The sequence below is a fragment of the Rhea pennata genome, chromosome 31, assembly GCF_028389875.1.
Source record: "Rhea pennata isolate bPtePen1 chromosome 31, bPtePen1.pri, whole genome shotgun sequence".
In the NCBI taxonomy this organism is placed as follows: domain Eukaryota; kingdom Metazoa; phylum Chordata; class Aves; order Rheiformes; family Rheidae; genus Rhea; species Rhea pennata.
In genome coordinates this window covers 3,309,875-3,336,454 of record NC_084693.1, presented here as the reverse complement: position 1 = coordinate 3,336,454, position 26,580 = coordinate 3,309,875, and the positions used below count along the sequence as shown (strand labels likewise).

Below are 26,580 nucleotides of genomic sequence, written 5' to 3'. Positions count from 1 at the left end.
GCACACTGCCTCTGCTAGGGCCTGGCTCAGCTCAAAGCAAGGATCCCAGCTCAGAGAGATGAACTTCTCCCCTCCCTGCACTAGGTGTGTTTGGGCAGAGGGAGGAGAGGGGAGACCTTTGCCTGTGTCACAGTTTGGATTTCTCCAGTTTCAGGGCTTCTGTAGACAGGACCCCTGTCTACCGAAGGCTCAAAAGCAGATTTTCTACCACCATCCTGCTCTTCTCAAGGCTTCAGTACTTGCGTTTCAAGGCTGCAAGTCATTTTCTTATCTTAGGAAGACTGCTGCCTCAGAGGCAGCTGAATTTTATCCCCGTTGTGATGTACACCCTCTAACAGAAATCCTTCCCAAATGTAAGCAAGTGTACATGTGCATGTATATGCATGTATACATATATGTACATGCATATACATATATATGGGGGGGAGATACACACACATATATGTAAAACCTTTCCCTTGGTGGAGGAGGATCGGGTTAGAGATCATTTAGGCAAACTTGACACCCAAAGAATCCATGGGCCCCGATGGGATGCACCCATGAGTGCTGAGGGAGCTGGCAGATGTTATTGCTAGGCCACTCTTTGACAGATCATGCAGAAGAAGAGAGGTGCCTCAGGTCTGGAAGAAAGCCAATTGCAAGGGTGAGATGGGGACACTGCCAGGACCCCCAGCAGCAACACATACACAAACATGAGGCACACTGTGGTCGATACTGAGCATTTATTACCTCTGCGTCTAAGCGGGCAGTCCCCGGAAGTTTCCCGATTGAGGCAACGAAGCCGAGGAAGAATCCAAAGCATCGCTGAGCATCAGTCCATGGCGAGGAATGCGGTGCGGGCACTGTAAAGGGGTTTTATGTACTATACACATGTGCAGTACATGTTTTGAGCTCAACGCTGATTTTGATTCAAAGCGCAGGTGTAGCACCACACTGGCATGGGCCCAGTCATGGGACCACGGCTATGGGTCACCATGCTCTGTTGATGCTACTTTTCCACAGAATGGTCTGGCTAGCTTCCATTGCCTGTCTCCTCAACATTCTTCTGGATTTTCCCATACACTCCACCCTCACGATGGAAAGCTACTTATAAGCCATTCCAATTTTCAGAAGGGCGTGGCATGTGAGGGCAAGAGAGTCTGCAAAGTAATGAAATCAAAACATAACATAATACAGAGCAAAAGATAAACAAGAATCCTCCTTATAAAAATAGATAATAATACATTTCTCAATAGACAAGGATTCATCAGTGATATTAAAACAGTACTTCCCAGCGAAGTCATGACATCCGTGGTTACGCCATAGTAGGAGAGAGTCAGTCACCCCATGGATTGCAGCCCTCCTTGACAACGTGTCCCAAGTCTTTATTTAAAGAGGCAGCGGCTCTGGATGTCCAAATTAGGCCGAGCGCTAATGCACACGCAACATGCTCTAACTGTTTATAATTATGCGCCAGCACCCCCAGGATCCCAGCTAGCTTTAACAATAGGCCTAAAGTTTCTGCACAAGAAAATAAACTTAACACGTGGCCTCGAGGACATACCCTGGGATCCTCTGCCGCTCCGTTGTAAAGGGAAGCATGCTTATAGTAACGCGACCTACAGTGCGTGGGCCGCATGTGGCACTGGCTGCCACGTATGTATATGCTGTAGTGCCACACAGAAGGAACCATCCTGATGGTAGTATAAGGTATAAGGATTGCATCCGGGCGGGTTTTGAATATCTCCAGAGAAGGAGACACAACAGCCTCGCTGGGCAACCTCTTCCAGGGCTCTGTCACTCTCACAGGAAAGAAATTAAAGAAATTCCTCCTCATATTCAGGTGGAACTTCCTGTGCTTCGGTTTCAGTTTACAGATATATCACAATTTTTTAGAAAAGTATATCTCTGCGATATCGCGAGTGGAGTTGGTACACATATGTACCACATAGTTAAGACATCATCCACTGATCGTCCTCCTGCAATACAGAAAGCAGAGAGGTTAGCTCATCTTTGTGTGAGTCAAATCCATGTATTTACATGGGAGGCCATATGGTCTTGTAGATCAATGGCATCTGTCGTGGTCAGCAAGAGGCGATGCTCCAACAGCAACTTACAAATGCCGGCGTGATAACCTGTTGACGGGATGATAGAAAGGCGTGGTATCACCACCAAGCAGAACCAGAGCAGTGGCTCATCGACCAAGCACTTGCCAAGCTTGCTTTTACTCTGAGGGAGTTGCCATCTGATCAAATGCTGTATTATGCTGAGTTTCAGGGGTCCCCTCTTTCTGACGGGTGTCAACATGTCGCGCAGACACAGCTTTAGTTTGCACAAACTCCCAAATCTTTTCCCACAAGGGGCTCCCCCAGAATTCCTTGTCATCTATCCACCACCATGTGGTGGCCCGTGTTCATAACCAGGTTCACAGACCCTTGTGTACTGCCCTGCTAGCCCTATAGAGGCAGTGTGCATCTGCCTCATCAGGAGCTATAGCTGCAGCCTTCAGTTTGGCCCACTGAACTGAGTAGCCCCTTCCTGAAGCAAAACAGGGAGTATCTGTGGGAGGATTATATGCAACAGAGCCCCACAGTTGCTCTCCTGCCCACAAATACACAGCACTGCCATCAGAAAACCAGGCCTACTCTCCTTGCCCAGGACATAACATCTCAAAAGGAGCGGCCTCTTGGACAGGCCATGGCTCTCCTGGGGGAGCAGGCTGGGGCCGCCCGTCTGGCTCAGACAACAGAGTACGTGCTCAAAATGTACTTCCCCTAACAAGGCTGCATGCGGGGTACTCCTGTCCTTTCTCCCTGCCTTAAACCAGCCTTGGAAATAGAGTTTGCGTTTCCACCGAGTTGCAGTTTGAGCCACCCCTACGTGGACCCTGACAGAATCGTCAGTCACCCATGCCCGAATGGGGATGGGGGTGCGTACAGTCACTGGGTCACGTCCCATAACTCACTCAATATCCTCCAAAGACCACAGTACAACCAAGAGCTGCTTTTCCAGAGCTATATCATTTGCTGTGGCCCCTTGCAGGGAACGAGACCAGAAACCTCTAGGTTCCCGCCTTGCACGGGCATATTGCTGCCACAGCCCCCAAGATACCGTATCCCCGATAGCCGTTACCTCCAGCAAGAAAGGTTGTCCCGCAAACGGAGTGAACAGTTTGGACTGTTGGACCACCACCTCCTTGCACAGGTCAAAGGCTTGCTGCTCTTCTTTAGTCCGTTACCCCTGGCTACTTTGTTTGGTCCAACGCTGTAGCAGCCACATTAATTATGCCAAATGGGGTAGAAAGTTCCGCCAGAGCCCCAAAAGGCCCCCAAAAGCTTGTGCGCACTTTCTCAGGGATAGCTTTCGTTTGACCCCTACCAGATTATGCTTAAGAATTGCACACTGATGTCTGTCCCCTGGACCTTCTTAGGGCTTACAGCACACCCCCACTCCTGTAGGGGCTATACTAGCAATGAGAGCTGCTCATGTACTCATGCTTTAGAAGGTCCCATTACCAAAAGAGCATCAGTATAATGATGGGTGGTTCACTCTGAAAGGGGAGAAGGGACATCAGCTGAGATCACCTGGAGGCAAATGGTGGGGCTATGTTTCTAGCTCTGAAGATGGACTTGACACGTATGTAGCTTATTATCCCATGTAAAAGTGAATTGATCTTGCCATTGCAGGGATACAGCAATGGAGAAGAACACATTCGCCAAATCTGTGGCAGCTTCCCATTCCTGCAGATGTTTCCCTGCTCCTTCTAGCAGAGTTACCATGTCAGGTACTACAGCTGTTAATGGTGGGGCAATTCTATTTAACTCCCTGTAATCCACAGTCATACGCCATGAACCCTCAGGCTTCCAAACAGGCCAAATCGGACTCTTGACAGCCGACAGGGCAGGGCGTATTATGGGAGCATGCGGTAAAGCGTCCATAGTTTTCTGATGCTCCTTTTCCCCAGCAGGAATTCTCTGTGGCTTCACTTGCACCACAGTGGGGGGAACCGCTAAATCCACTGGGTCCCATTTTGGACGCCCTCTAATCAGAGTAATGGATCACAACTGTGGTAACGCAGGACTTTTTCCAAAGGAGAACAATCCTTGCAGAGTCTGAATCTCTCTACCCAGTATCACAATGATTCCCTAGCTGTACTCATAAATTAGTGTTAATAAAACGGGAGTAGAAAATGGAGGGGGAGGGCGTTTTGCCAATTGCTAAGGTAAGTAGAGCCTTTACCGCTGGGCTGGTCAATCCTCACAACCCGCATATATGGGTGGTGGCCTACCCCGGAGCTACCGCGCTATGTGGTACAGTGACTTTGCCCCAGTATCTACTAAAGCAAGCACAGCAATCTCTCCTCCAAAGTGCCAGGGAATTCACAAGGGTACGGAAGGGCACTGGTCCCGCCACCACCACTCCCCCGCTACGGTAAGCTGCAACAGACCCTGGTATTGGGGGGGGCCTGCCTCCTCCTCATTGTCTTTTGGCTGGCTATTTCCATTGTGCAGCTGGTGCGGGGCAGGGAGGCGGTAGGCTCTATTCAACACTGATGAGTAGCAGGCGACCGCTGCCACCGCTTAAATAAGTCAGCAATAGAAAGACCATTTATCTCATCACATAATACCCGTACCTGCAGCAAATCAGCCCGCATCTCTGGTCTTGTTATCTTTCCCCTCGACTTAGTAGTCCCTGCCAATTTTCTCGCCTTGGAATTCCCAACTCTTCTCAGTTGCTTAGTACCTCATTCACCAACAAGTGCCAAATCCCTTATATTGCTTACCAAAGCCCTTACTGTCCCAGTTGCAGGCATTACTGTGCCTAGGAGTTAACAGCTTCCAGGCACCTGAAGCCCCCTTTAATAACTGAGTTTTCGTCTGACGTGTTATTTCCACACCAGGCGGGCCATCTCCCTCTGCTAATTCAATTGCTGCCCCTAGCTGCCACAACATGTCATTCCCTTCCGCAAACGTGTGCCACGCTGCCACTGCGGCAGCTGGTTCACCTGTGCATAGGAAAGCACCTACTACAGTGGCACACGACCGTTCACATAGTGTTAGAGCTACAACAACATTTCCTGCTTCATCTCGTGGAGAAAGTTATTGGATAAGACAATACTGTACTTGAGCATCGATTGATAAAGGGCTCATTACATTCAGCTCCTCTCGTTAGATAGTAAGCGATCCGGCACTTGCATCCCGTGCTCTCACTAACCAGACTGACAAATACTGCCCAGGCTGCTGCTGGAAGGTAGTTAGCAATTCACGCAGTTCCTTCGGGCTACACGCCCTAGATTGCTCCACTGATTTCCCATCTACTTGCCTCTCCCCCTTCAGCTGCACAAGAGGTTGGACCTGGGGAGTAGCCAGCTCTCCTTCTAATCCAAATTCAACCTTCAGGTCAGATGAAGTACTCCAAATATTACCATCCCACTCCTCTGGGTCCCAGGAGGTCTACTTATTATTGCTCTCACCCGGGCAGCTGTAGCTGGGGCTTTACCATAGCGCGCACAGCATTTGTTAGCCACTCATAAAGCTAACTGCTCTACCCTAGGGGTTCGGTCCTGGCTCTTTTCAGTTTGGGTCATAAGCAACTCCTGTGCTACTGCCTTTGCGTCACACAAATCTCCATTCTCCTTGGAGAAGGAGCCACACTCTTCTCGGTGCTCGTGCCCAGGGACAGGTCGAGAGGCAATGGACGCAAGTGGAAAAACGTATCATTACAGTGTTAAGGAGGCCCAGAAGGTATTTGGGGCGAGCAACTTTGGTGATCTTTGACATACACTGCATACGCATGGGGACAGCTGTATTAGCAGTGGCTCTGCTCTTTGAATTGTTCACCTCTCCTCTCCCTCCGTTTCTCAACACTGCTGAAAACCAAAGTTAGGTGGGCCCTCTTCACCACTGGAATATGATGGCGTGGACAGCATGAGGCTTGAAGAGAAAAGGCAACTCTTGGCACAGCACGCAGCCAAACAGGAGAGGATTCTTGACTTGCCCGAGGAACTGAGTTACTCAGTTCTCCAGCAAGACTTAAACCTGTGGAGGGAGGCCTGTAGGTCAGACAGGAAGGAGATGGTGCTGATGACCGGTTGCACATCCTATGAGAAAGAGGGCCTGGAAAGGGTGAAGTCTTGTTGTTGAGTCGATCCCCTTCAGTATACTCTACTAGCCCCTGTTTGCACATCCACAAATCGGTTTGGGGTCCTGAAACCTAGCAGGGTAGCACTCCTCCCTCCCAATGGCTATCGCTGGAGGAAAAAGGGATAGTCGGCTCCCTCTGATCAATGACTTATGTACGTGGCCAAAAAGGAAATTGCTCAGATGGGGCTGCCGGGCAAAGTCGGGCAGGAGAATGCGATGGGGGCTGTGGGGTGGGAGGCTGTTTCTGCTGGAACCCGGAGGCAGGACAGCTGCCACTTCTTCTCTTGGATGCAAGGGATCCTCAACATACTTGTGAGAATCTGGCAGGATCCTGGGAGGCGTGGGAGTGCCGTGCGGGTGCAGCTCCCTATGACCTAGTCCGGGGTAACAGTGGGAGGTTCCCATGTCATCGCAACACCTCCCAGGCCCTCCCCACACTTCACTGCCAGGCAGGGGTGAGTCCAGGTGCTGCTGCCTGCTCTTGCAACCACTTTTCCCTGGAGAAGCTGCTTTGCAGCACAGAGGAGAAGGCAAAGGGAGGCAGCAGGACAGCACTGGAGCCGGTTCTGTGAAGTGCGGAGGAGAGAGGCGATCGGAGAGGAGGACTTTCCTATCTACCCTCCAGCTAAAGGAGCTACCCAAAGCAAGGAGGGAGAGAGATGGCATTCGTGGGGCCTGACGTCTGCCCAACCCTCAGGAAGCTTACCCGTGACGGTAAGGCCTTCAGGTGCTTCCCTGCGTGGTCTCCTAGGGAATACTAGGTAGAAGAAAGCTGTGGAAGCCCCGGGCATGGGGGAGACAGTGACACAGGGCTGGTGGCTGCAACAACACGCCTGTACCTGCCTTCCTGGCCACCCGCAAGCAGCAGTCCCTGGCACCAGGGCCTTATCTGGTCACACCTGCATCTGTCATCTCTTTGGTTTGGTTGTGCTGGGTGGTTGTGAGCTTGCTGATGCAGAGCATGCGCCACAGGCCTCTCACTTGCTTTCCAGATGTCAACAAGATTTGGGTTGCTGTGTCTCAATACATTCAGCTGCAGCTGCTGTTCAACAAGGTGGGATTTGGGTCCTCCTCCTCCCCTTGAGCCCCAGCAGTGCAGCAGCGCTGACAGTCCTCCGTGACATGCAGTGCAGTTGGCCTTCCCCTCCGTTGAAAACAGAAAAAACACCCCAGAGGGACACTGCAAGGGATGAGCATGCCACAGCCCAGCTGCCGCATTCATCCTCCTCAAATTCACACTCCACATCCGGACAGACAAAGTGGGCCTCCTTCTTCTGCCTTCTGCCTTCCCCACTGCTGGCATTGATTTTTGCTCACTCTTGGAAACCCTGTGGATGTTACCCAGAGGAGAGAAGTGTTCCTGGTGTTCACTTCACCTCGGTTTTTTGAAAGGGTCAGGAGGAGGCAGAGGATTAAAAAAAAAAGAAAGCCCACAACACACAGGTGTTCTCCAAAGCTTTGGAATGTGGCCCCATCCTGTCCCTTCGCCCATTCAGGAAAGGGCAGTGCGCCAAGCCCTCTCCCTACGCTCCTGCAAGCCATCAGTGTTTTTATATCTGAACCACACCCAGGCTCATTCCTTTTTCTTTCTCTGTTTCTCATCTCAGGCGGTCAAAATAACTGGAATCGGCACATTCTCGACTGTTAAGGAACAATATCACAGTGCATACAAGGATACTTCTTTCATTCTTCGGAGACCTGTATTCCTGCCCTCGGAGGCTTTTGTGGAGCTCCGCGGGCTCAAACCTCCTAGTGAAGAGATTCTTGGTTAGAGCACAAGTGAAAACCTTGGCTTCTCCTGGTAGCAGCTTCTCAGTGGCTACTTGCTGCTGAGAGGTGATGGAGAGAAGCCCAGCAGCCCTCCCGAAGGGGAGCTCAGAGTGACTTTGTTCCTCCCCTGTTGTCTTCTAGGGGACAGAGAAGTTGTTCCGTTAAACTACGCAGAGATTGCCGTGGAGGCCGCCTTTTCTCCAGACACAGTGCAGGGGTGTGTAGACGAGACCGTGTTCTTGTTTGCGTGCTACCTCCTGGATGGCAAGAACGTAGACCTCGTTCTCCAGGATGTGGGCATTCTCGTCGTTCGTGGGAAAGATGTGAGGATGAGATACTGCGACCACTTTCTTCTCACTGTGGACTTGAGTGGAAACCTCATGAGAGTTCTGTGCAGTGTAAGTTTTCCCAGTGCTCCTCAGAGCACCTGGGAGAGAGGCTAATGTTAATGAAGGAGCGGCTGGTGAGAGGGTTTAGAGACAGCCTCCTCTCTGAGCAGCGGAAACACTTGCTGTCCTTGTGAGCAAGGAGATCCTTTCCTTGGAGTCACCTCTCATGTCTCTGTCCCTGTTGCAGAACCCACAGCTGGAGGATTTGGTCATAACTGGCCCAGAATTGTTGGCTTATAAAATGTGTCCTGGCTGTGTCCTCGTCTTCCCAGCGTGAGTATCTTTACCTCTGCAGCCCTTGGCACACCAAGCAAACAGCTTCTCAGATCATGTCTCTTTGGTCACACCAGCTTGCCAGGGCTTTCCCACCCCCAAAGTTCCTCAGAATGGAAGTCTCTGCAGTGGGGCTGTGCCAAGCTCTGTCCCGTTTGGGTCCAGTCCTGCAGAGGAGCTCCCCTGGAGGCCTTGGCAGCGCAGCTGACCCTTTAGAGATGCCCCGACATGAACGCTAAGCAGAGCGAAGCACTGGCACCGCCGGAGGGAAGCCCTTACGTCACGCACTTGCCCTTATACAGCCTTATACAGCTGTTTCACACTCTGCTTTGGAACTCTGTGGACTCACCAAGCCGCTCCAAAATCTCTCGGCAACCTCATTGTTCATGGAAGCTGCAAAAGGAAGGCGGCGCTCTTTCTCCCAACTGCTGTTCTATCCTCTGGCTTCTAGGATTGCAAGGGATTTAGTAGAGAACATCCCCGTGCCCTTACCGGAAGCCCCCGTGCAGGAAAAGGTGGGCAAGGAAACGGAAGGGAGAGCCGTGCAGCTAAAGAAGGAGCTGCGGCGCACATCATGCAAGCCACAAGTGGAAAAAGAAGGTATGTTCAGCCTGGGTAAGACAAAGGGGAGATGGCAATGCTGTCCTCATCTACCTAATGGGAGGAGGTAGAGAAGGCAGAAGCAGATTCTTCTCCAAGGACTGCAGGCAAAGGATGAGAGGCGGTGCACATGAGCTGCTTTATGGCAACCTTGGTTCTCCCTACAGGGGGTTTCTCCGGACAGGTGGTTTCTAGCTTTTCTCATCCCCTCCTTACAGGCTTCACCCCTGCCAGCCATCTCCTGAGCCAAGACCAGCTTACTCCACCCAAGACTGCTGGGCTTGAAGGCCAGGAAGACAAGGAGCAGGGTGACAAAAGCACAAAGTGGTTTCTCAGGTGAGCCTCTTGGAAGAGCGGGCCAGGGTGCCGCTGTGCTCTGGTAGCTGTGGGAGTGCTTTGTGTCCCTTGGGCATGGGTGGCTGTGTTCCCCCTGGAAGGCTGGTAACCCCAGGGGCACTGGCGAGCGTGTGCTTGCTGGTGGCAGGCCAGGTGCAGGCCCCTCGGGGATGCTCACGTCCTCTTTGTTTATGTCCTCTTCTTGTTCCAAGGTTTGCGATTGCGGCAGACAAGGTTGCCTCTGCCACAGGACGCTCTCAAAGGGCAGTGCAGGGGGAGCAAGGGAAAGGCAGTGGAAAGAACAGAAGCCCCTGTAAAGGTAATTTCAGAGCTTCCCCGTGGAGACTGGAGCCTTTTCCTTCTCTCCAACATGTATTACACACAGGTCTTTCACTTCACAAGCCACTCCATGCAGCACAGGGGAGCACAAAGGAGGAAGCAGGACGTTGAGCTCCAAAGCAATGTCCCATGGGGTGCATGTGTCCGTATAGAAAATGAGCAAAGGGTCCTTGAGAGCAGTAGAGAGCTCCAGGAAACTTCCTGCAGGGCAAATGAACCAGCCCTCCTAAGAGTGGCAGCCGGCAGAAGGGCGGGGGGGTCTTCCAATAGCCATAAAGAGTCTTTTTATGAAGCAGCATAAGAGAAAGCATGGGAAAAGCCAGAGCAAAGAGAATGGTGGTGTATGCTTGAAAATCGGAGCTGGGCAAGATGCAGCACCAGCAAGGCCCAAAAGCCGACAAACCGGGGCTCTCCAGGATGCAGAGGCACTGCCTCAGGGAGTGCGATCACAGGCCTCAGCACATATATCTGCAAATCCCTTCAGCTCCGCACATCACACCAATGCTGTTCTGAAAGGCATTTTTGTCTCCTCCCTACAGGCAGCATTCCTCTGCCCAAGATGGCTGAGCTTAAAGGCAAGGAAGAGAAGAGCCAGGGTGACAACAGCAAGAAGTCATCTCGGAGGTGAGCCTCTTGGAGGAGTGGGTGAGGGTGCTGTGGTGCTCTGGTAGCCCTGTGAGTGCTTTGTGTCCTCTGGGTGTGGGCCCCCTGGAAGACTGGCATCCCGAGGACCACAGACGAGCGTGCCCTTTCTGAAAGGCAGCTGAGTTGCAGGACCCTGAGGGACTCTCAGGTCATCCTGGTTCTTAGGACATCCTTCTTTCCAGGGTCAAGACTGCAGGTCCTGCAGAAAAGGCAGCCTCTGCCGCAGGACATTGTCAAGAGGCTGCAAAGGGGGAACAAGCAGCAGGCAACAGCTCTAAGAAGAGCTCCAGCAAAGGTAATGTCAGAGGCTGCTCCTTCCGTGCAGAGATGTGAGCCTTTGCCTGCCATCCAGCACATTCTACACACAGCAGATTCACTTGACCAGCCTCTCCCTGCAGGAGGGAGCACAAACTGGCCATGTCCCCGCCTCTGCCCACAGTAACAAACTCTGCTTGAGGCATACCAGACCAATGGGAAGAGTCGTCCCACAGAAGCAGCATGCTTTGATGTAATGATAAAAAAAGCACCCAGAGCCAAGGGAAAGAAGGCTCCTAACCTGTGCCTCAACGTCACCTCCTTTCCCAAGACGGCACTGCAAGCACTCTCCAGGGATTGCTCTTAAGCAACACCTGTGGCATGCGTGTGCCCTTGGAGCAAAGGAGTGGCCGAGAAAACGAATCTAGAAGGCCCCTTCAGACACCTCCAGGAAACACATTCCCTCTGGTGACATTGATCCCCTCAAAGACATGCAGTGAAGAAGCATCAGGCAAAGCAATACAAATTTCAGGCCACACAGGATATTGCTGCACACTCGAAAGTCAAAGTTGGGCAAGCTCCAGGGTCAGCAAAGGCCTGCAAAACAGGACTCTCCAACATGCAGAGGCACTGCCTCAGGAGTAGGATCACGGGCCTCAGCACATCCGTCTGCACATCCTTTCAGCCCCACACATCACACCAGTGATGTTCTGAAAGGCTTTGTCATCTTCTCCCTGCAGGCAGCGTTCCTGATGGACACCACCTCACCCGAGAGCAGCTTCCTCTGCCCAAGATTGCTGAGACCCAAGGCAAGGAAGACAAGAGCCAGGGCGACAATAGCAAGAAGTCATCTCGAAGGTGAGCCTCTTGGAGAAGTGGGTGAGGATGCTGTGGTGCTCTGGTAGCCCTGTGAGTGCTTTGTGTCCTCTGGGCGTAGGTGTCTGTGTTCCCTGTGGAAGACTGGTAACCGGAGGACCACTGACGAACGTGCCCTTTCTGAAAGGCAGCTGAGTTGCAGGACCCTGAGGGACTCTCAGGTCATCCTGGTTCTTGTGACATCCTTCTTTCCAGGGTCAAGACTGCAGGTCCTGCAGAAAAGGCAGCCTCTGCCGCAGGACATTACCAAGAGGCTGCAAAGGGGGAACAAGCAGCAGGCAACAGCTCTAAGAAGAGCTCCAGCAAAGGTAATGTCAGAGGCTGCTCCTTCTGCGCAGAGATGTGAGCCTTTGCCTGCCATCCAGCACATTCTACACACAGCAGATTCACTTGACCAGCCTCTCCCTGCAGGAGGGAGCACAGACTGGCCACTTCCCCGCCACTGCCCACAGTAACAAACTCTGCTTGAGGCATACCACACCAATGGGAAGAGACGTCCCACAGAAGCAGCATGCTTTGATGTAACGATAAAAAAGCACCCAGAGCCAAGGGAAAGAAGGCTCCTAACCTGTGCCTCAACGTCACCTCCTTTCCCAAGACGGCACTGCAAGCACTCTCCAGGGATTGCTCTCAAGCAACGCCTGTGGCATGCGCGTGCCCTTGGAGCAAAGGAGTGGCCGAGAAAATGAATCTAGAAGGCCCCTTCAGACACCTCCAGGAAACACATTCCCTCTGGTGACATTGATCCCCCCAAAGACATGCAGTGAAAAAGCATCAGGCAAAGCAATACAAATTTCAGGCCACACAGGATATTGTTGCACACTCGAAAGTCAAAGTTGGGCAAGCTCCAGGGTCAGCAAAGGCCTGCAAAACAGGGCTCTCCAACATGCAGAGGCACTGCCTCAGGAGTAGGATCACGGGCCTCAGCACATCCGTCTGCACATCCTTTCAGCCCCACACATCACACCAGTGATGTTCTGAAAGGCTTTGTCATCTTCTCCCTGCAGGCAGCGTTCCTGATGGACACCACCTCACCCGAGAGCAGCTTCCTCTGCCCAAGATTGCTGAGACCCAAGGCAAGGAAGACAAGAGCCTGGGTGACAATGGCAAGAAGTCATCTCGAAGGTGAGCCTCTTGGAGAAGTGGGTGAGGATGCTGTGGTGCTCTGGTAGCCCTGTGAGTGCTTTGTGTCCTCTGGGCGTAGGTGTCTGTGTTCCCTGTGGAAGACTGGTAACCGGAGGACCACTGACGAACGTGCCCTTTCTGAAAGGCAGCTGAGTTGCAGGACCCTGAGGGACTCTCAGGTCATCCTGGTTCTTGTGACATCCTTCTTTCCAGGGTCAAGACTGCAGGTCCTGCAGAAAAGGCAGCCTCTGCCGCAGGACATTATCAAGAGGCTGCAAAGGGGGAACAAGCAGCAGGCAACAGCTCTAAGAAGAGCTCCAGCAAAGGTAATGTCAGAGGCTGCTCCTTCTGCGCAGAGATGTGAGCCTTTGCCTGCCATCCAGCACATTCTACACACAGCAGATTCACTTGACCAGCCTCTCCCTGCAGGAGGGAGCACAGACTGGCCACTTCCCACCACTGCCCACAGTAACAAACTGTGCTTGAGTCATACCAGACCAACGGGAAGAGACGTCCCACAGAAGCAGCATGCTTTGATGTAATGATAAAAAAAGCACCCAGAGCCAAGGGAAAGAAGGCTCCTAACCTGTGCCTCAACGTCACCTCCTTTCCCAAGACGGCACTGCAAGCACTCTCCAGGGATTGCTCTTAAGCAACACCTGTGGCATGCGTGTGCCCTTGGAGCAAAGGAGTGGCCGAGAAAACGAATCTAGAAGGCCCCTTCAGACACCTCCAGGAAACACATTCCCTCTGGTGACATTGATCCCCTCAAAGACATGCAGTGAAGAAGCATCAGGCAAAGCAATACAAATTTCAGGCCACACAGGATATTGCTGCACACTCGAAAGTCAAAGTTGGGCAAGCTCCAGGGTCAGCAAAGGCCTGCAAAACAGGACTCTCCAACATGCAGAGGCACTGCCTCAGGAGTAGGATCACGGGCCTCAGCACATCCGTCTGCACATCCTTTCAGCCCCACACATCACACCAGTGATGTTCTGAAAGGCTTTGTCATCTTCTCCCTGCAGGCAGCGTTCCTGATGGACACCACCTCACCCGAGAGCAGCTTCCTCTGCCCAAGATTGCTGAGACCCAAGGCAAGGAAGACAAGAGCCAGGGCAACAATAGCAAGAAGTCATCTCGAAGGTGAGCCTCTTGGGGAAGTGGGTGAGGATGCTGTGGTGCTCTGGTAGCCCTGTGAGTGCTTTGTGTCCTCTGGGCGTAGGTGTCTGTCTTCCCTGTGGAAGACTGGTAACCGGAGGACCACTGACGAACGTGCCCTTTCTGAAAGGCAGCTGAGTTGCAGGACCCTGAGGGACTCTCAGGTCATCCTGGTTCTTGTGATGTCCTTCTTTCCAGGGTCAAGACTGCAGGTCCTGCAGAAAAGGCAGCCTCTGCCGCAGGACATTACCAAGAGGCTGCAAAGGGGGAACAAGCAGCAGGCAACAGCTCTAAGAAGAGCTCCAGCAAAGGTAATGTCAGAGGCTGCTCCTTCCGCGCAGAGATGTGAGCCTTTGCCTGCCATCCAGCACATTCTACACACAGCAGATTCACTTGACCAGCCTCTCCCTGCAGGAGGGAGCACAAACTGGCCACTTCCCCGCCACTGCCCACAGTAACAAACTGTGCTTGAGGCATACCAGACCAATGGGAAGAGACGTCCCACAGAAGCAGCATGCTTTGATGTAATGATAAAAAAGCACCCAGAGCCAAGGGAAAGAAGGCTCCTAACCTGTGCCTCAACGTCACCTCCTTTCCCAAGATGGCACTGCAAGCACTCTCCAGGGACTGCTTTCACGCATCTCCAAAGCAACGCCTGTGGCATGCGCGTGCCCTTAGAGCAAAGGAGTGGCCGAGAAAATGAATCTAGAAGGCCCCTTCAGACACCTCCAAGAAACACTTTCCCTGTGGTGACATTGATCCCCTCAAAGACATGCAGTGAGGTCATCACCACCGCTCATCAAGACCTTTGTCTTGAAGAAGCATCAGGCAAAGCAATACAAACTTCAGGCCACACAGGATATTGCTGCACACTAGAAAGTCAAAGTTGGGCAAGCTCCAGGGTCAACAAAGGCCTGCAAAACAGGACTCTCCAACATGCAGAGGCACTGCCTCAGGAGTAGGATCACGGGCCTCAGCACATCCGTCTGCACATCCTTTCAGCCCCACACATCACACCAGTGATGTTCTGAAAGGCTTTGTCATCTTCTCCCTGCAGGCAGCGTTCCTGACGGACACCACCTCACCCGAGAGCAGCTTCCTCTGCCCAAGATTGCTGAGGTCGAATGCAAGGAAGACAAGAGCCTGGGTGACAATGGCAAGAAGTCATCTCGGAGGTGAGCCTCTTGGAGGAGTGGTGAGGATGCTGTGGTGCTCTGGTAGCCCTGTGAATGCTTTGTGTCCTCTGGCCGTGGGTGTCTCTATTCTCCATGGAATACTGGTAACCCGAGGGTCACTGAAAAGTGCGTTCTTTCTCAAAGGCAGCTGAGTTGCAGGACCCTGAGGGACTCTCAGGTCATCCTGGTTCTTGTGACGTCCTTCTTTCCAGGGTCAAGACTGCAGGTCCTGCAGAAAAGGCAGCCTCTGCCGCAGGACATTACCAAGAGGCTGCAAAGGGGGAACAAGCAGCAGGCAACAGCTCTAAGAAGAGCTCCAGCAAAGGTAATGTCAGAGGCTGCTCCTTCCGTGCAGAGATGTGAGCCTTTGCCTGCCATCCAGCACATTCTACACACAGCAGATTCACTTGACCAGCCTCTCCCTGCAGGAGGGAGCACAAACTGGCCATGTCCCCGCCTCTGCCCACAGTAACAAACTCTGCTTGAGGCATACCAGACCAATGGGAAGAGTCGTCCCACAGAAGCAGCATGCTTTGATGTAATGATAAAAAAAAGCACCCAGAGCCAAGGGAAAGAAGGCTCCTAACCTGTGCCTCAACGTCACCTCCTTTCCCAAGATGGCACTGTAAGCACTCTCCAGGGATTGCTCTCACGCACCTTCAAAGCAACGCCTGTGGCATGCGCGTGCCCTTGGAGCAAAGGAGTGACCGAGAAAACGAATCTAGAAGGCCCCTTCAGACACCTCCAGGAAGCACATTCCCTCTGGTGACATTAATCCCCCCAAAGACATGCAGTGAAGAAGCATCAGGCAAAGCAATACAAATTTCAGGCCACACAGGATATTGTTGCACACTCGAAAGTCAAAGTTGGGCAAGCTCCAGGGCCAGTAAGGGCCTGCAAAACAGGGCTCTCCAACATGCAGAGGCACTGCCTCAGGAGTGGCATCACAGGCCTCGGCACATCTTTCACATCCTTTCAGCCCCACACATCACACCAGTGATGTTCTGAAAGGCTTTGTCATCTTCTCCCTGCAGGCAGCGTTCCTGACGGACACCACCTCACCCGAGAGCAGCTTCCTCTGCCCAAGATTGCTGAGACCCAAGGCAAGGAAGACAAGGGGCTGAAAGTCAAAAGGAAGAAGGCATCTCAAAGGTGAGCCTCTTGGGGAAGTGGGTGAGGGTGCTGTGGTGCTCTGGCAGCTGTGCGAGTGCTTTGTTTCAGAATATTAGGCCCTCCTCCTCCTTTCCTTTTGATGGCAATGAGCTAGTGAGTCCTGTGGAAGTGCTCAGTCTACAAGCATTCCCAAAGAGGAGGTTGCTCTGTGATATTCTCAATGCTTCTATATCTTTTCAGTCATCATCCTGAAATCCAAGAGAGCAGCACGCAGGGCAAGAGTGGCAAGCAGGCAGCAACCGCTCGAAAAAGAGTCATATATGTGTGCCCTAAATGTGGGAGTATTGAGGAAGAACAACAGGTACGTGGGACAGATTCACCAAATTACTTGTGTGGTGTTCACAGCTAGGGAAGCAGCACTCCATGGATAAGGGCACGCTAGAGATCCCCGCGTGCGTGTTCATTGTTACACAAAACTACTTCATGTGTCTTCCTAACTTTCAAAGAAGCACCTTAGTCTGTACGCTCAGAACACAGGAGTCACCACGGCCCAAAGGGCAAGACTAGCAATCTGGTGGTGGAAGGGTATGGCCTGACCACCCCTCGCTGCACCTTAGGCAGCCTCTGCTTGCACTTGGCTCTGAACGCAAGCTCTCATAGTCCAAAGGTCTGAGGCAGCTGCGCCCAGGTGTCCTGCTGAGGCACAGCTGCAGGGCATCTTTTCAGTTACTCCACCTCTATTTGCAGGGTCACCAACATTATTTGTAAGGTAACTTTGTACGTACGGGTCATTTGTTAGCTGAACTGTGGGGACTCACTCCTAAGCGCTCTGACCAAACACAAAACCGGAACCAGTCTTTCCCTTGGTTTCAGTTGCCAACAGAGGAAGCCACCAGTGTTGCCCCGGATGGAGAAGGCAGACTTCAGCCCTCGGCAGACGTGCATCCTTGCACACGCACGGAGAATTCGGGCAGAGAAGTAAAGGTAGCCACAAAGCTTGTGCTTGCTTTGGGGGCGGGTGAAAGGGAAAGAAGGAGCAAGAGTGAACAAAGGCGACAGTATCTGATACAGCCTTGCTCTCAGGCAGCATTTTGGCCCCTTCTGCAGGGAGGAACGCTGTTTGGGAACAACCCCTTGTGCTGCAGCACTCTCTGTCCTTTACAGAAACCCTCCACTCCTAGGAAAAGGGAGCAGCAGGGAGAGGCTGGAGGAAACCTGGACACAGAGGACAATGAGATTCCCCCAAGAAGGTCAGTGTGTGCCAGCCCCAGTTGAGAGGCTGTGACCCAGCTGTACGACACGCATCCCTCTCGCTCCACCCCGGGTGTAGATACGGCATCCTCTGCTTTCTCAGCACATGGCAATGGCCTGCGTTAGGCCCTGATGCTAGGCAGTGCTCTGCAGCCCCAAGCCAATGCCTAACGCCCCTCCCAAGCTGAAAGCCTTGTGGGTCCACATGGGGGAGCGTGTGAGTGCAGGGGCTGGGCAAGGAGAGACGCAGGAGGTCTCAGCCAAAGGGTGTCTTTCTCCTGCCACCACAGGAGCATTTCCCCACGGACTCTGCAAACCCTGCGTGCTGGAATCACCCGTCTCCTGGAGAAAGTCAAGAGGACGCAGAGGGAAAAGACATGTGGAGACAGTGATGACGAAGCAGAGTCATCCCTCGGGTAAATATCGCCCGCTGTGGCCTCTGTCTCCCCCTCCAACAATGCCCTTCCTTCCACCCTCGGCAACAGCGGGGACAAGAGGGACTTTTCCTGGCCCACCCGCCGGGAGATAGCAGCGGGATTTGGAGTCCTGCCCAGGCTCCGAGAGCCCTGACACCCAAGGCCGAGCTCTTGTGCACCGGAATAGGAGTCTCATGGGGGACATGGATGCCAGAGACCACTGCAACGCCATCAGCAGCAGGTTCCAGGATACCTGGCCTGAACAAGGCCTGCAGTAGTTCTCTGGCACCTCCCTGCACCTAACACTGGACAGCCGCTTTTTGCTCCATAGCTGCCACATGATCATCAGCCGCCTGCACGAGGAATACTTGTGAATGCTGTCTTTGCCGACAGGTTGGCCAGCCTGGTAAGGAGGGATTTAAACTAGGAAAGATGGGGGAAGGGGAGAGTGGCACAGACGGGGTAGTCAGCAAAACGCAGCTCAAGTCGCAATGCCCCCAGCAGGTGCATGCAGCTGGGGAAGTGTCTGCCATAACCATGGAGGGGGACATGAACATGGAGGAGCGTCTTGCGCTCCTCCTGGGTAACCTGCATGCTCAATTACCTCTCTGAAATGCCTGTGCACCAATGCACACAGCATGGGGAATAAACAAGAAGAATTAGAGATCTGTGTGTGGTCACAGGGCCTTCATTCCATTGCAGTTACTGAGACATGGTGAGATAGCTCGCCTGACAGGAATGCTGTCATGGATGGCTACGTGCTTTTTAGGAAAGGCAGGCCAGGAGGGCAAGGTGGTGAAAATGCTCTTTATGTAAGAGAGTCACTGGAGCGTATCAAGCTCTGCCTAGGGCGGGATGAAGAGCAAATCGAGAGCTTCTGGGCAAGGATTAAAGGGCAGGCCAAGATGAGCAACACTGCTGTGGGTGCTTACAACAAGCCCACCTGATCAGGAAGAGGAAGTCAATGAGGCCTTCTACAGGCAGCTGGAAGTAGCCTCACAATCACAGGCCCTGGTTCTCCTAGGGGACTTCAGCCACGCTGACATCTGCCAGAAGGACAACGCAGCTAGGCACAAAGAGTCCAGGAGGTTCCTGCAGAGCACTGATGCTAACTTTCTGACACAGGTGGTGGAGGAGTCAACAAAGAGAGGAGTGCTGCTGGACCTTGTGCTAACAAAAAGAAGAACTGATTGGAGATGTGAAGGCTGGGGGCAGCATTGGCTGCAGTGAGCATGAGATGGTGAAGTTCAGCATCCTGTGTGGGGGAAGCAGGGCAATAGGTACGATCGCAACCCTGGACTTCAGGAATCTCTTGGGAAGACATTTGAGACCTTGGCAAATCTTGTCATCCAGATGCACCCATTCCTCATCGGTCCTCATTCTTACTCAATGCACACTTGCTGAACTTTTTAAAGGAATAAAAATATTACTGACTCCTCTGTTTAAAGAATCAAAAGTCTCAGCGTTTTCAGTAGTGCTTTTGACAATGGACATGCACACTGAAAAGGACGCACTGTTTTTTCCTCTAACTGCAACCTGTTGTTGACTTGCATGTTTGCAAAGCTCTGCCCCCACCCCCCAAAAAAAATCCTTATTTTATCACAAACATTGGCTTTTAATAAGCCCCGGCTCCATTCAGCCTGGGACTCTGAGTGCTATGTGATCCAGCCCCCAAAATTCTGTATCCCTTCAGAAGGAGAAGCAGAATTTCACTAGCAAGTGAGGGAAGAATATTGTCTGAATCCTTTCAGAAATGGAAACTCAGTCAGCTCAGAGGAGGGGTGAGAGCAAGATGGAGACAACCACACGCAGAAGAAGACCTAAGAAAGGGAAAAGGGGTTCTATGGTATTCACAACATTGTCAGTTTAGCCACAGCTCAGGCCATCTCCAAATATAGCCTGGTCTTTTGCAGCCCTTCCCTTCTCATCCCCTTCCTTCCCCTCCCATCCTCCTCTCTGCCACCCCATCCCAGCCTCCCTTGCAACTCTAAGGCCTTCGGAGATAACAGCAGCTGCACACGGAAGACTCAGCTTGTTAGGAGGGAAGTGTTGGGGCAAGGAAGTGAGACAGCACCAGCAGAAAGTCTACTGGAGCTGGAGAGTTGGGCTGTGCCTGCAGCACAAGGGGAGGTTGAATCAGGGGCTGAACACACTGAGAGCCAGGGAGTCTTGCCTGCCAAAGAAGCAGCCATAAAGAGCAGCGCTTACCTAGAGGTGCTGGTGAGAAGAGCTTCTGCAGTTCTTGAAAGGCTGTGGGGCAGCTGGTTTATGTAAGAGGGGGCTGACTTTTATCTCCTTTGAGATGTACACCCTCTTTAACATAAATCCTTCCCAAACATAGGCAAGAATACATGTGCATGTATACATAAATGTACATGCATAGAGAGAGGGAGATACACACACATACATGTAAAACCAAGATGGCTGAGACCTGTCATTGGCGCCTGCAATTCACCTACCACTATTTCAAGCAGCTTTTAGTGCACTTAGGATGTAAGGCAGGCAGAGCACATGAGTGGCAGCGGACAGTATTGGGACAGTCAGAGTAACTGTGGTCTGCAAGATCAGAACAACATCTCTGGTGAAGGGCTTGGTGACTCTGGGCTGTGCGTGCCCATGGCTGAGGAAGTGGAGGGGAGCTCCTTCAGGTGAGAGAAACACAAACATACATACACACACATTGCACTTCCTGGCAACCCCCTGCTCACCCATCCTGGGAGTCAAAAGACAGCTGTGAAGCTGTGGTCTGTGGCCAGGAGAGCAGCTGAAGGAACATAACCCTTTTCCTGTTCTTTTTTTAACTTGAAGGGTAATGTCCGGGAAGGGTATAAACCCTCTTCTCACACCTTCCACTTCATGCAGGCTTTGCATGGGCCCTGTCATTTCCTGAGAAGGCCAGACCCCAAATGGGCAGAGAGAGCCCAGGCTGTCAGCCCCATAGCCAACCCTACTGATCTGAGCACAGATTCAGCCCGGGGAACCTCTACATATGCACATTGAGAGCCATCACCCCCATCATCAGTCAGAGATACGGGCTGTAAGAGGTGGCCAAATCAAACGTTTAACTACAGAAAGCACTGTAAGGGCTGTGACCACTCTCCAGAAAGACCTAGTCAGTTGCTCTGAGACATGTACTGCATGAAGAAGTAAAAGACCCCATTATGAGGAAAAGAACTATCTCACAGAGACTGTCTTAGCTTTAAGCCTTCTCTCTTGCCAGCAACCATTCCCTTGTGCTAGGAAACATTCACCACATATGCACGTGCAGCAGAGATTAGATATTACACCACTTGCCAAGAAAATGCCAAGTGATAAAGGCCTGCAAGGATTCCCCTCTGCTATTGTCTCTGCAATTCCAATGCCATCCCTCCGTAGCTGCAAAAGTATGTGAAAGCAACAGCCATAGCTTGGAGCTGAGGAAAGGCCAAGACCATTTGGCTTTGCCACGCTGGTGATTTGAGCCCATTTTCCTAGGGTCAGCACTGGTGACTGCGCTGGAACTGCTCTAGCCAGGCCCCAGGGCACAGCAGAGTTTCTGCTGTGTGTTAACTGAGTTGGCAGCCCCTGAAGTGGGTAGGAGGTCACCCCTACCCCATGCTATGGGGCAGAGGAAGGGCCTCAGCACTGCCCCAGTGGCAGACAAAGAGGAAGGTGAGGGTTGGGTCAGCAAAGAACTTGGTTGTCCGTAATCCTAATGTTACTTTCTTGGTCTCCCCTGAATATTCCTGCCCAGCTGTTCTCTGATCAGTCACCTGACCACTGTCTATCATCTTTGAAAGATGATGGCAATCAGGGCAGGTTGCTGATGACTGGGAAAAAGGAAATGTCAAAGGGCAAGAAGGGCAAGAAAGGATCACAACCCTGGACTTCAGAAGAGGAAACTGGCCTCTTCAGAGAACTACTTGGAGGAATCCCATGGGTTAAGGCCCTAGAAGGAAGAAGGATCCAGGAGAGCTGGTTAATATTTACTCATCACTCCCTCCAAGCTCAAGAGCGGTGCATCCCTATGAGTAAGAAGTCAAGCAAAGGTGGCAGGAGACCTGTATGGATAAGCAAGCAGCTCCTGTCAAAACTCAAACAGAAAAGAACATAGAATGTGGAAGAGGGGACAGGCCACTTGGGAAGAAAAAAGGAACAGTGTCAGAATATGAAGGGATGCGACAAGGAAAGCTAAGGCCCATTTGGAATTAAATCTAGCAAGGGATGCCAAGGACAACAAGAAGGGCTTTTTCAAATATATCTGTAGCAAAAGGAAGACTATGGAAAATGTGGGCTCACTGCTGAATGGAGTGGGAGCCCTGGTGGTGAAGGATACAGAGAAGGCAGAGTTACTGAATGCCTTCTTTACTTCAGTCTTTACTGCTAAGGGCAGCACTCAGGCCAGATGTCAGAGACAAGAAAGAAAGTCTTTAGAAAGGAAGACTTTCCCTTAGTGGAGGAGAATTGGGTTAGAGATCATTTAGGCAAACTTGACACCCAAAAAATGCATGGACTCCAATGGGATGCACCCATGAGTACTGAGGGAGCCGGCAGATATTATTGCTAGGCCGCTCTCCATCATCTTTGAAAGATCATGAGAACTGGAGAGGTGCCTGAGGACTGGAAAAAAAAACAGCGTTAATCCAGTCTTCAAAAAGAGCAAGAAGGAGGATCCAGGAAACTACAAGCCAGTCAGCCTCAACCTCCATCCGTGGAAACGTAATGGAACAGTTTATCCTGGATGTCATCTCTGAGCATGTGGAGGAAAAGAAGGAGATTCGGAGTAATCAGCATGGATTCGCCAAGTAGAAATCCTGCTTAACCAACCTGATAGCCTTCTATGATGGCATGACTGGCTGGCTAGATGAGGGGAGATGTCTCCCTTAACTTCAGCAAGGTTTTTGACACTGTGTCCTGTAACATCTTCCTAGGCAGGCTCAGGAAGTGTGGGTTAGACAAGTGGACAGTGAGGTGGACTGAGAACTGGCTGAAAGGCAGAGCTCAGAGGGTCATCATCAGTGGCATAGAGTCTAGTTGGAGGCCTGTGGCTAGTGGCGTCCCCCAGGGCTCAGTATTGGGTCCTATCCTGTTCAACTTTTTCATCAGTGATCTGGATGAAGGAACAGAGTGCCTGCTCAGCAAGTTTGCTGATGATAGCAAGCTGGGAGGAGTGGCTGACACACCTGAGGGCTGTGATGCCATTCAGAGTGACCTAGACAGGCAGGAGAGCTGGACGGAGAGAAACCTCCTGAGGTTCAACAAGGGCAAGTGCAGGGTCCTGCAACTAGGGAAGAATAACTCCAGGTACAAGTACAAGCTGAGGGCTGACCAGCTGGAAAGCAGCTCTGCAGAGAAGGACCTGGGAGTGCTGCTGGACAACAAGTTGACTATGAGTCAGCAATGCGCTCCTGTGGCCAAGAAGGCCAATGGTCTCCTGGGCTGCATTAGGAAGAGTGTTGCCAGCAGGCTGAGGGAGGTGATCCTGCCACTCTACTCAGCCCTGATGAGGCCTCATCTCGAATACTGTAAGTATCTAAAGGGAGGGTGTCAAGGGGATAGGGCCAAACTCTTCAGTAGTGCCTTGTGACAGGACAAGAGGCAACGGGCAAAAACTGAAACACAGGAACTTCTGCCTGAATATGAGGAGGAATTTCTTCACTGTGAGAGTGACAGAGCCCTGGAAGAAGTTGCCCAGAGAGGCTGTGGAGTCTCCTTCTCTGGAGTTATTCAAAGCCCACCTAGATGCAACCATGTTTAACATGCCCTAGGTGACCCTGCTTGAGCAGGCGGTTGGACTAGATGATCTTCAGAGGTCCCTTCCAACTTTACCAATCCTGTGATTCTGTGATTCTGTGATCTGGGAGACCCTGCTACACCCCATAAGCCCTCCAGTCCACAAGCAAACCAGGAGTCCAGGGCAAAACTCCACCCTGTACACCCTGCTGCCCTAAGGGAACCCATGCACCTGGGGACTCCTCATTACCCTGCAGACCTTATTGCCAACAGAAAGCCCAGGCATTCACAGCTCCCCAGCAGCTTTCTCCAGCTGCCTGAAGAAGGCTTCACCTGCCTCCATTTCTTGACCAGCAAGACTGTATCACAGATCTTCTACAACATCACCTCTGCTGGACTGTTCTCCAGTCCTTACCCATGCCTTTTTCAGCTGCCCCCAAGCAAAGCTCCCCCTATCCTAGTAAGCCACTCCTTTACATAAAGAACACAGTCCCTCCTGCTTGCCTTCCCACTCAACTTTTCCTAAACAGTCTGTATCCAACCACTGCAGCACTGAAATCAGGACAGCTCTGCCACCAAGTCTCCATAATCCCCTCGAGGTCGGAGCTCTACAGCTGTGATGGACTTCTCTTTCCTCTTGCTTCTGCCTCAATCTGAGTGCACTGGTGCATTGTATAGGGCAGCACATGCCTTGGGAATTGAAGTGTTCATGCAGCCTCCTTTAAGGATCAATGGCTTTTAAACACTTCATGAAGATGCAGCTTTGAATTGCACCTGAGGAGGAAAGGTTCTGCATTGTCCTAATTTCCATGCACTACTTAAAGAACAGCAGCTATTTCATCCCCTAAAATGCAGGAATATACCTCTTTTGCTAGTATGATCCTGAGTTACAAAGATATTTCCAGAACTCACTGGTCTCTGCACTGTGTCACTTCTGTTTCCTTCTCACTGCATACCAGGTGCATTAGATAATCCTAACCCATCCTGTCAACCTCTGGCTTATAAATAGCAGAATCAATCCAAAATGTGATGAAAACTCAAACAAAACTGCTGATACAGCAACAAGCCAATGGCCCAAGGGCCAGTTTATGTCAGACTAGGCAGAGTTAGAGGATAAAAACACATGATACACCACTAGTACTTTGAACGCCCTCATTTGCACAGAGATCTAAATGATGCTCCACCACATATGGGTTCAGTACACAGACAAGGGCATGAGACAAACAGGTTTCCTTTAAATTACACTCTTCAACAGCTATCTGAACTTAGTTCTGTATAAAAAAGAACAAACCCAAAGATGTACAACATCAGAACCTTCCCATTCAGCTTGAAGCAGAACAGGTACTTACCATAAGCATCTTCATCTGGCTCCCCACTGCTAGCAGAGTCGTACTCTAATACTGTCCGGTACATGCTGTAGCCTAGTTGCTTATACATATTTACTGCAACTTGATTTGATACTCTCACAAAGTGATCCACAAAAAATCCACTCTTTCTTTGTAAAAATAAATAAAGAAAGTAAGGAAGAGGTTGTGAACATATTTCCAAATAATAATCCATAGCCTGTAATCAGACCAGAATTAGGTCAGATGATATGGTACACTAATAAAACATCTTTCATACTGTTTAGAAACAGATTTGGTACAGGCACAAGTATTATTACAAAATTTTTACAAAAAAAAGAACAAGACAAGTTAAACAACCACATAAGCCTCACTACTGTAAGAAATGGAAAAAAAAATCTAGACTGCACTAACTTAGGGACTGCCTCATTTAAAATACACAGGGATTGGGGGGATGGAGAAAGAAAAATCACGCATCAAATTCAGTTCTCCAAATGGATATAGAACTTTTCACAGGGCAAATTCTTCAAAACATTGTACTATTTTTGGATTTTATCAACTACAGTGGGGTTGCCCTACCAGCACGTGTTGAGGACATTTCTCCATCGCTTGATTTGACACTAAATTTTCTGTAGGTACAAGTAACCCAAAGCAATGGGGAAAGCAAGCTAAGATGTTGCCTCAAGCACATAACTTGCTGCTCTTTTCTGGGATGGAATATATAACCAGTTATTTCCTTTTGTGCAGAAACTATTTAGGCTTATTTTGCCTCAGAAAGCAACTTACAGAGGCCTCCATCTCTGCCTTTCACTGCACAGAGCTAGACCCAGGGGCTTCATGGGATCTCCTTCAACTTTATCATGATGCCCAGTGGTACTATCCACTTCTCAGAAGGGACCATCTTCTAACTGCATCCTCTAAAGAAGAGCTTCCCTCCTCTTCACTTGTTTCAGGAGAGCATCCCCCCATAGATTTCCTTTGCAATGTACCAATGTACCTTTGCAACAATCTTCTGGGCTTCAAGAATTTGTGCACAGTTCCTACTGTGACCCAACTCTGTATTTACTCCTGAACTTCACTGATCCTAGAAGCGTATCTGGATCTCCAGAGCTGAGTGTAGATCAGACATCTCCAATAGCTGTTCCAGATCTGCTCTCTGAAGAGGATATGAAGCGTCTGGATCCAGCATTCCTCCTTCAACCTTCAGCACTTTTCCACCACAACAAACTGCTACAGTAATCTGGAAAACTCGTTTATGTAACAATTTCAGCTGCACTAGTATTCAGCTCCCCTCTTTCCATTCTTGCTACTGGTAGAGGTGAGATCACATAGGAAGTTATATACCTTCAACTTGTGAATAAAGTTGCTTTGCTATTTAGAAAGATGAACTCCCATGAGGTTGTGCAGGTGGTTTCCAGCAAACAGGCATCCTCCACATATGAAAAACAGAGTATTTGCAAAGGATTTGTATAACGTGGGAATTCAGAATGTAAAACTACAATTGCTCATCAAGCCTGTAAAAAAATGAGCATATTTATCAAAATAAATGCCAACAAAAGGCTCTAAAGCTGCATACCTTATTTCTATTGAAAAGCACATTTTTTTTTTCAAGAATGTATCAGAGAAGGGATTCATGAGCACTGTTTGGAGAACAAATGGGGTTAAAATAGCAAAGCTTTCAG

At 50.9% G+C, this 26,580-nt stretch overlaps 1 long non-coding RNA gene across 1 annotated transcript; it reads right to left on the bottom strand.

Moving 5' to 3' along the window:
- Positions 1-713: 713 nt before the first annotated feature.
- On the bottom strand, positions 714-26,409 carry LOC134152488 (uncharacterized). Its single transcript, XR_009961024.1, has 3 exons — positions 25,896-26,409; positions 24,905-25,050; positions 714-1,139 (listed from the first exon to the last, which is right to left on the bottom strand). It is a non-coding gene; the product is annotated as an uncharacterized LOC134152488 (long non-coding RNA).
- Positions 26,410-26,580: the final 171 nt, after the last annotated feature.